At 48.7% G+C, this 8,493-nt stretch overlaps 2 non-coding genes across 2 annotated transcripts; both read left to right on the top strand.

The window, feature by feature from the left end:
- The first annotated feature begins 5,372 nt into the window (after positions 1–5,372).
- On the top strand, positions 5,373–5,444 carry TRNAK-UUU. Its single transcript has one exon. It is a non-coding gene; the product is annotated as a tRNA-Lys (tRNA).
- A 2,738-nt stretch (positions 5,445–8,182) lies between these two features.
- Positions 8,183–8,254, top strand: TRNAK-UUU. The gene has a single exon. It is a non-coding gene; the product is annotated as a tRNA-Lys (tRNA).
- The last annotated feature ends 239 nt before the right edge of the window (positions 8,255–8,493 follow it).

Here is an 8,493-nt window from a genome sequence, read left to right as displayed (position 1 = left end):
GCTGGGTCTTCGGGCAAGGGAGCCGGATAGTTAATTAGTCCGGACTTCGCCCGCCAACCCTGTCAAAGGTGAGGGAGTTTAGATCCCGCATAGAGTCAAACTATGAAGAAAACTTAATATCCTGTAAAAGATGAAAATATTTTACCTCGCTAGCAAGACGCTGCAAGCTGAATCCGCGGTCTTCGGAGGCAGATGTGGGAGCCTTGGCGCCTTTGGTTAGCCCCCTCCAGACATCTTCGTACGTCGTGTCGAAGAGCCTGCTCAGAGTTCGGTGCTGCGCCGGGTTGAACTCCCACAAATTGAAGTCCCGTTCTTGACACGGAAGGATCCGGCGGACGAGCATGACCTGGACTATGTTGACAAGCTTGAGCTGCTTGTTCACCAGGGACTGGATGCATTTTTGCAGTCCGGTCACCTCTTCTTCGTCGCCCCACGACAAGCCCGTCTCCTTCCAGGACGTGAGCCGCGTAGGGGGTCCGGATCGGAATTTAGGGGCTGCGATCCACTTCGGATCGTGTGGCTCGGTGATGTCAAACCACCCTGACTGCCACCCCTTCAAGGTCTCCACAAAGGAGCCCTTGAGCCATAGGACGTTGGCTATTTTGCCCGCCATGGCATCTCCGTACTCCGCCTGGTTGCCGTGCACCACCTTTGGCTTGACGTTGAAGGTCCTGAGCCAGAGGCCGAAATGGGGGCGGATGCAGAGGAAAGCCTCGCACACGATGATAAACGCCGAGATATTGAGGATGAAGTTCGGGGCCAGATCATGGAAATCTAGGCCATAGTAGAACATGGGCCCGCGGACAAATGGGTGGAGAGGAAAACTCAGTCCGCGAAGGAAGTGGGGAAGAAATACTACCCTCTCATGGGGCCTTGGGGTGGGGAGAAGCTGCCCCTCCTCACGAAGCCGGTGCGCGATGTCTTTGGACAGGTATCCGGCCTTCCTTAGCTTTTTGACATGGCCCTCCGTGACACAGGAGACCATCCACTTGCCTCCCGCTCCGGACATTGTTGGAGAAGGTTGAGGTAGGAAGTGCGGGCTTGGGCGCTAGAGCTCGGGTGCGCAGAAGGTGGATAGGCAAAGGAGGAAGAAGGCGTAGGTAAAAAGGTGGATCCTTATCCCCTTATATGGGCAGATGCAACTATGAGTCCCCACCGGCCTAGTAAAACTCGCTTGCCTCCCAAGTGCCGTGATAAATGGCACGGTTGGGTTACCCACGTCCGTATTGATGAGAATACCGTAAATGGGGGACACGATCTCTGCTTTGACAAGACGTGCCAAGGAAATCGCCTCGCAAAACACGCTGAGGTGGAAAAGTGAAAACGATTCGAATAAAGGCTTGGCCGTAGTGTGATGTCACGCTGCGGAATACATTAGTAGATTAGATTTGTGTTAATATTATTCTCTCTGTGGCAATACGTTGAAACTTATTTTGCAGAGCTGGACACTACTCTTGGTGTTTACAAACTTTTATGAAGAATTTGGAGGAGGAACCCGCCTTGCAATGCCGAAGACAATCTACGCGTCGGACTCGTCGTCATTGAAGCCTGGTTCAGGGGCTACTGAGGGAGTCCTGGATTAGGGGGTGTTCGGGTAGCCGGACTATACCTTCAGCCGGACTCCAGGACTATGAAGATACAAGATTGAAGACTTCGTCCCGTGTCCGGATGGGACTTTCCTTGGCGTGGAAGGCAAGCTTGGCGATGCGGATATTCAAGATCTCCTACCATTGTAACCGACTTTGTGTAACCCTAACCCTCTCCGGTGTCTATATAAATCGGAGGGTTTTAGTCCATAGGACAACTTCATCATACAACAATCATACCATAGGCTAGCTTCTAGGGTTTAGCCTCCTTGATCTCGTGGTAGATCTACTCTTGTACTACCCATATCATCAATATTAATCAAGCAGGACGTAGGGTTTTACCTCCATCAAGAGGGCCCGAACCTGGGTAAAACATTGTGTTCCTTGCCTCCTGTTACCATCCGGCCTAGACGCACAGTTCGGGACCCCCTACACGAGATCCGCCGGTTTTGACACCGACACATACCAATGGGAAATCCGGATTACCGGATGCTTTAATCCACTGCTAGTTCCGACCCTTTACGTGTTCCACTGCGCTCATTTACATTCTTTTGCGTCATTTACTTATAATCTGCACTCTACTAAAAATCATTATACTTCCGCCCTCACTTTGCTTTGAGTTTACAATTTAGTTGCAGGAACATTTTTGTAAGTCCCTACAAGGGACAATAGTCCAATTCCTTTGCTCCTTGTGGGATCAGTACGGTTGTTTATAAATGGCTACAACTAAATCTCGTGTACTTGCAAGCCATCGGTACCTATAAGATTTGGTCTTATTTTATTTGAAACTCATCAAGCAAAACAATGCCAGTATCTTCTGCTTTACCGATATTTGGGCAGCTGAAAATTTGGTGTATTAACCGCATCAGATAAATGTCCCAAGACAGCTATATGATGATGAACAAAGGATTGGTATTCTAGCTGAATGCAGAGTTGGTTGTTCTCCAAAACGAACGATTCCTCAAATGCAGAGTTGGACCAATAATAATTGGAAGACGCGGAAAATTCAGCATTACAAACAGAGAGAATGAAGCGCACGAGAGGCTCCTTCGATCATAGGATTTCTAGAACTAAGGAGCAGGGGGAACACATGATCTTTTCTCTTTCTTCGCAAACAAATCAGTGATGTTAGAAATTTTCATATATTGTTATAACAACTTTAACATACAAGAAAAGCTTCCATCAGTTAACAACAACCATAAAGAAAGAACAAAGCACAACTCGCGAAGGAAGACAAATTTTTACTCTTATGTGTAGTAGTATAACCCGAAGAGACATCTCACACAAAATACTTGCTTGGTTCATGCTTCCACTTCTCCATGTTTCAATTTTACGAGATACGGACTTGAACCTCGCCAAGCTCCGTGCGGATTGCCCGAACACGTTGGGCCATGTCAAGAGGGAACTCGACATCGCCCTCGAAGGCTCACCTTAATCGTAAGAAATGGTTGTGGATTGATGGGCACCGTAACATTGTACCGCTGCATTTTTTTTAGAACGAAGGCTCAAGAAGAGCCCGACTTTGAATTAACAAAGCCATCAACCGGCCAGGGATTACACAAGGCCACCAATACAACCAACTGGGAACAGAAAAGAAACAACAACTGCAGGTACACGATGATGCCGAAGCAGTTTACAAGCACCAAAGACTACACGCCCTATAGAAGTAAACAGAATAAGCACTAGCTTGTAGTCGACGGAGTCCTCCAAGTGAACTATAATCAGTAGGACAAACAGAGGGGAACTTCGGGCGGAGCCATTGCCCAACGTCGATGAACCGAGCCCTCATCTACCCTGGAAGGTGCACATCGAAACCCTGCCACTCCTCTCCAAATCCAGAGGGGACCCCTGCCCCTCGCCTTGGCTCGAAAGGCGCCGGACTGCCGAAAGATGGAATTGCCCTCCCTAGAGCAAGGAAAGGGCATGATTCTGGGCACCAAGGGAGATACTCAGCTCGACATGCCGCTGCACGAAGGGTACCAGATGAGAGTCCACACCGCAGCCCACTGATACAAGTACGAAGAGTAAAAACTGCACAAGGGAGCTGTCACTGAACAAACAAACAGCAAGGAGAAAATGGAGCATCCATAACTGGAATCAGATCAACTCGCAGAATCAGCTCCGTGACCTTGCAACCGCATCTGGTTGCTGCCAACACAAAGGAGAGGATCCCTATCCCCTCCCTGCCCAAGGCAAAGACGTTGATCAAGCAAGCACAGATCAGCCAACGACCAATCGAGAGGACAACGGACCAACACTAATTCAGAGACAAAAGCACCATGCTCCAAATCCCTTGCCGAAGACGCAGCAACCCAGCCACCACCGCCCAGCACCACAGCACTCTCCCACCTTGCCCAAGCCGGCACCTTCAAGAAGGAGGCGGCGCACGCCGCGCCGTTGTCGACCTGTCTCAGCAAGACATGGGATTTCTCCTGGGCATGGAGCGGGAGGGAGAGGGCACGAACCTCGACGGTGCCTCCGAGGAGGGGAACGGCACCGGCCGGTGTCGCTGCCTTCGTGGCTAGAGCACACCAGCCAAGGATTTCTCCCGATCCGGTCCGCATCTCCAGGCAGCCCGACAACGGATCCGGCGGCTAGAGGCCACCGACGACCAGATTCGGGGGGGCAAAGTGCTGCGTGGGGGAGGGAGACTGCCTTCAGATCCAGCCGCGAGCGAGGAGGGCGCAACACCCGCTGCGACCGGCGACGGCTCCCGCCGTCCCTCGCCACCCTCGCAGCCGAGGAAAACGGAGGGCCACCACCTGCGACGCCACTTGCAGAAGAGACAGTGCCGCCTTGCCACCCGAGGTCGCCGCCTCGACGTCCGGAGCCCTTCGGTCGGGAGCAGCAGATCCTCGCCGCCGCCGTCCTTGACGACCCTGCGGACGGCGCCAGAGGTCTCCTCGGGCGGCGGCGAGGGAGGGAGGGGGGAGGCGGGAGGGAAGGTTCGGCGGCTAGGGTTCGTCGCCAGATTGTCCTCGGGGTCGAGGTTGTGGAGAGGTTCGCCTTCTTCCTGGTGGTAGACGTACTGGCCGCTGTTCTTGTCGGCGACGATGATGTCGCCGACGAAGGGGAAGCAGTATGGGTACACGGCCAGTAGCTCCACCGAGGGCCCGGGTCGGCAAAAACGTAGGGCTTCAAAAAAGTCGACCACGTCACCTTCATTGTAGGTTTTCTCAGGCGGCGATGGCTTGCTGTCGTCGTCCATCATCGCCCTCGCAAAGAAGGATCCCCGCCGATTGCGGCGGTTGTTAACGGACAGTCCAAACCCTAGAGGAGATGCGGCGGCGCAGGATGTGTTGGAAGTAATCGAACTCGTCCGGTGGTGACCGGTTGATTACTTTCCCAGTAGTCTACGTGTTTGATGCTAACTATTAGCCAACTAGGTAAGGGATCAATTTTGCCGTGTGAAAAGATTAGAAAAGCAAGTTTAGTCAGGTTTGGACTATGCCCTACATCTATGTCTATCGAGTACGAATAGGTTTGGTCTATGTTAGCAATAGGGCTGGGTAGCGTGTGTGTATATGCATGCACACCGGTGCTTGAGATCATTGTATCGGGGAGAGGAAAAGAGAAAAGCAATAGAGAGTACAAATAAGAGCACGAATAAGGGCCCTTGGCTACAAGTTATTCGTGTGCGCGTGTTCTTTCTTCTTTTTCTTTTTTTTTTGATGTGATCAATCTGTGGACGGAATTCCAACACATATTTGATATGTGGTGTTTTCTTCAACTACTTATATGAGAACTCAATTACCTATAACTTTTTAATCAAATAATTTCACAAGGGCCGACCTAGCTCAGTGGTAGAGCGCGTGGCTTTTAACCACGTGGCCGTGGGTTCGATCCCCACGGTCGGCGCCATTCTTTTTTTACTTGAGAAAATTCACCAAAAAGTGTCTACCAGACACACCACATCTCTTCTGGTGGCTCTTCCTTTTGTCCTTGCTGCATCTTAGCTTGTTTTTTATGTGTCTCTTAGGACAAAATATGTACTGCTAATCCGTCTGGACTCCGAAGGAAGGTCTTCAGCCTTGTTCTGGCCTCGTATGGATCTTGCATGATCCTTCTTTGTGCTGGTGACTTTCGTATCCAAGTGATGCAGTGGTGTTTGGTAGCTTTTGAGATTGGTTCGGAGTTTGGAATTTGGTGGTTTGTAAAAGATCATTTGGTATCTTTATATGAAATCAATTGGGGGAGGCCTCTCTTTTGCTTAAAAAAAACACCACAGAAAAAACAGAGTAAATCAGCTGATCTCACATTTGCTCCAAAAATAGAATTTTGCATTTACCGAAGCAATTTCTCACATTGGAAATCAGCTATCTCACAATTCTCGTTCTTTTTTTTGGTGTAAAAAAACCATCTTAACCGTTTAAAAAAATAATACCATTTTAAACCTTTCAACACCCTTTTTTTACGCAAAAAAGGTTAAAATGGTAGTACACACAGGACAATGTGCCAGACAAGGATGAAGTCTTTTTTCTACCATGAACAAGGAAGAAGACATCGGGATATCTCCAACGGCAACCTCTAAATTTTCTCCCGCATCCGTTTGCAAACACGGGTGCGGGAAGCCGCCATCTTACCGTAACCTGCAAATTTTCAGTCAGCCTCGCAAACAACGGTGATTGTTGCAACACCTTGACGTTATTGTGAGACCCGGGCATGTCAAAGAAAGCGTGCCAAATCCAAATATCATGTGACGCAACTGCTTCAATGATGGTGGGCTTCTTAACATGACCCTGATACTGCCTTTGTAAAGTCTTTGGCCAGTTCTTCCATTTCTAATGCACGCACTCAAAAGATCCAAGCAAACCTAGCCACCCTCTTGCTTTCGAGATTGCCAAAAGCCTCTCGGTGTCTGCGACAGTTGGTTCTCTTAGGTACTGAGGTCCGAACACCTCGACCACGATAGTTGTAAACCTGATCATGGCATCTCCACGTGTGCTCTCAGACATCCGTAGGTACTCGTCTCACGAATTAGCGGTCGTGCCATGTACAAGCATCCGTAGTGTGGCCGTGCACTTATGGTAACCAGAGAAGCCAATCGTTCCCATGGCGCTCTTCTTCAAGACGAAATAGTCATCATAGGACCGAACGCCATGGTACAAACGATTGAAGACAGTCTTGCGCATCCGAAAACACCGACGAAAATGGTTAGCAAAGAGTGCATCCGGAGCAAAGTAGTCGGTCATCGGTGTCAAATGGCCACACACCCTGTTGCGGTTGAGCACCCGATGAGCCTTGATCGATCCCTTAAAATTGAGAACATGCTCCTTCGCATGCTCCGCGTCTTCAAGGACCGCCTGCATCATCGCTGTCTCATCCGAGTAATCCTCCTCGTCGGACGAAGCGTCAAGCGACTCAACATAGCGCTCGTATATGTACTCCAAATCAGAATCCATTGCTAAAAAGAAAAAAGGGAAATTGTTTTAGTTCTAACAATTAATCGAACAGTTGCCGGGCATGATGAGTATAGCAGTAGCGAATGGTACCTAGTGGGCGGGCGAAGGACATGGGTTGAACGGCGACGGAGGAGAAGCAGGGTGTAGCCCGGTTAGAACATTGGAGGTGACAGAGACTCAGAGTTTCAGCAGGGGTGTGACATGGCGGCCGGAATGGTGGAGCGGCGGTGAAGGCAAGAGAGAAATAAGGAAGGAGAAAAAAATAAGAAGGATGGAGGCGAGGAGTCCGAGAAGAGTTTTGGGTGGGCCTGAGGTGTCGAAGCCCTGCGTGTCTGGTGTTCGGACTCCCGTAAAGTTCCCAACGCTTGTCTCCATTTGCGAGAAAAATTACGTCTAGACCGTGGCGCGGACTGATACAGACCCGTGTTGAATGGCTTCCGCAGTCCAAATAGCATGGTCCAAATAGTTTACGGTCCACCTTAAAAATGCCCTTACAAGACAATGCCGCATCAAGAAAACACGGCACCTACATGTTGCTAAAAAAATTACACTTTGTTTATTGACATCAATTTTTCTCCAAGACCCGCCGTGTGATGCCGTCATGTTTTCTTGAGCTAAGTATATATTAGTCCCTCCGTTCCTAAATATTCCCTCCATTTCACAATGTAATACTTTCTTTATCCCCGTACTTTAACTTTGACTGTAAATTTAACTACCAAGACCGATTGCGGCGGGAGCAAAAATTATATTAGTAAATTCGTATTCGAAAAAAGTTTTCAATTAAATAATTTTTTTCTCCCGCCGCAGTTGGTCTCGTTAGTTAAATTTATGATCAAAGTTGGACCTCGGGAAGCGCGGGCGCACTATATTTTAAAATGGAGGGAGTATAAGAAGTTGTTCGGGACCCCTTTGCTCTGCAACTCCGATGCGGAGCGGAGCGACATGCAGCTATATTTCGGCAAGCTGCTAGCAGGGTGCTCCGCTCCGTAGCGAAGGAGCAGAGGATTGCCGAACACAGCCTAAGTCTTTGTAGAGATTCTACTATGAAAAATATATAAAACAAAATGAATGAATTTATACCCTAAAATGCATTTATACATATCCTTATGTGGTCCATTATGAAATCTCTACAAAGACTTACGGAGGGAGTAGTAGAATTTCAAATATACGGACTTGTCTGATTTTTACCAGAGAGCCGACCTAGCTCAGTGGTAGAGCGCGTGGCTTTTAACCACGTGGCCGTGGGTTCGATCCCCACGGTCGGCGTTCGTTTTTTTTTCGCTGCTAAACAAAATTTAACTAAAAAGGAAAATAAAGAAAACGCAGCTGATCTCACTGTTGCTCTCCAAAAATATTTTTTACCGATGAAATTTTATCATGTTCGAAACCAGTTGATCTCACAAATCCCGTTGCACGCACGTATAGGAGACACGCTAATTTTTTTTAAATAATACAAATTTTATATTAAATTTCAGAAATATTACGTCGTAATTATATTTTTAAAA

This window comes from Triticum urartu, chromosome 5 (genome assembly GCF_003073215.2).
Source record: "Triticum urartu cultivar G1812 chromosome 5, Tu2.1, whole genome shotgun sequence".
Lineage (NCBI taxonomy): Eukaryota > Viridiplantae > Streptophyta > Magnoliopsida > Poales > Poaceae > Triticum > Triticum urartu.
This window is presented reverse-complemented; position numbering and strand designations above follow the sequence as displayed.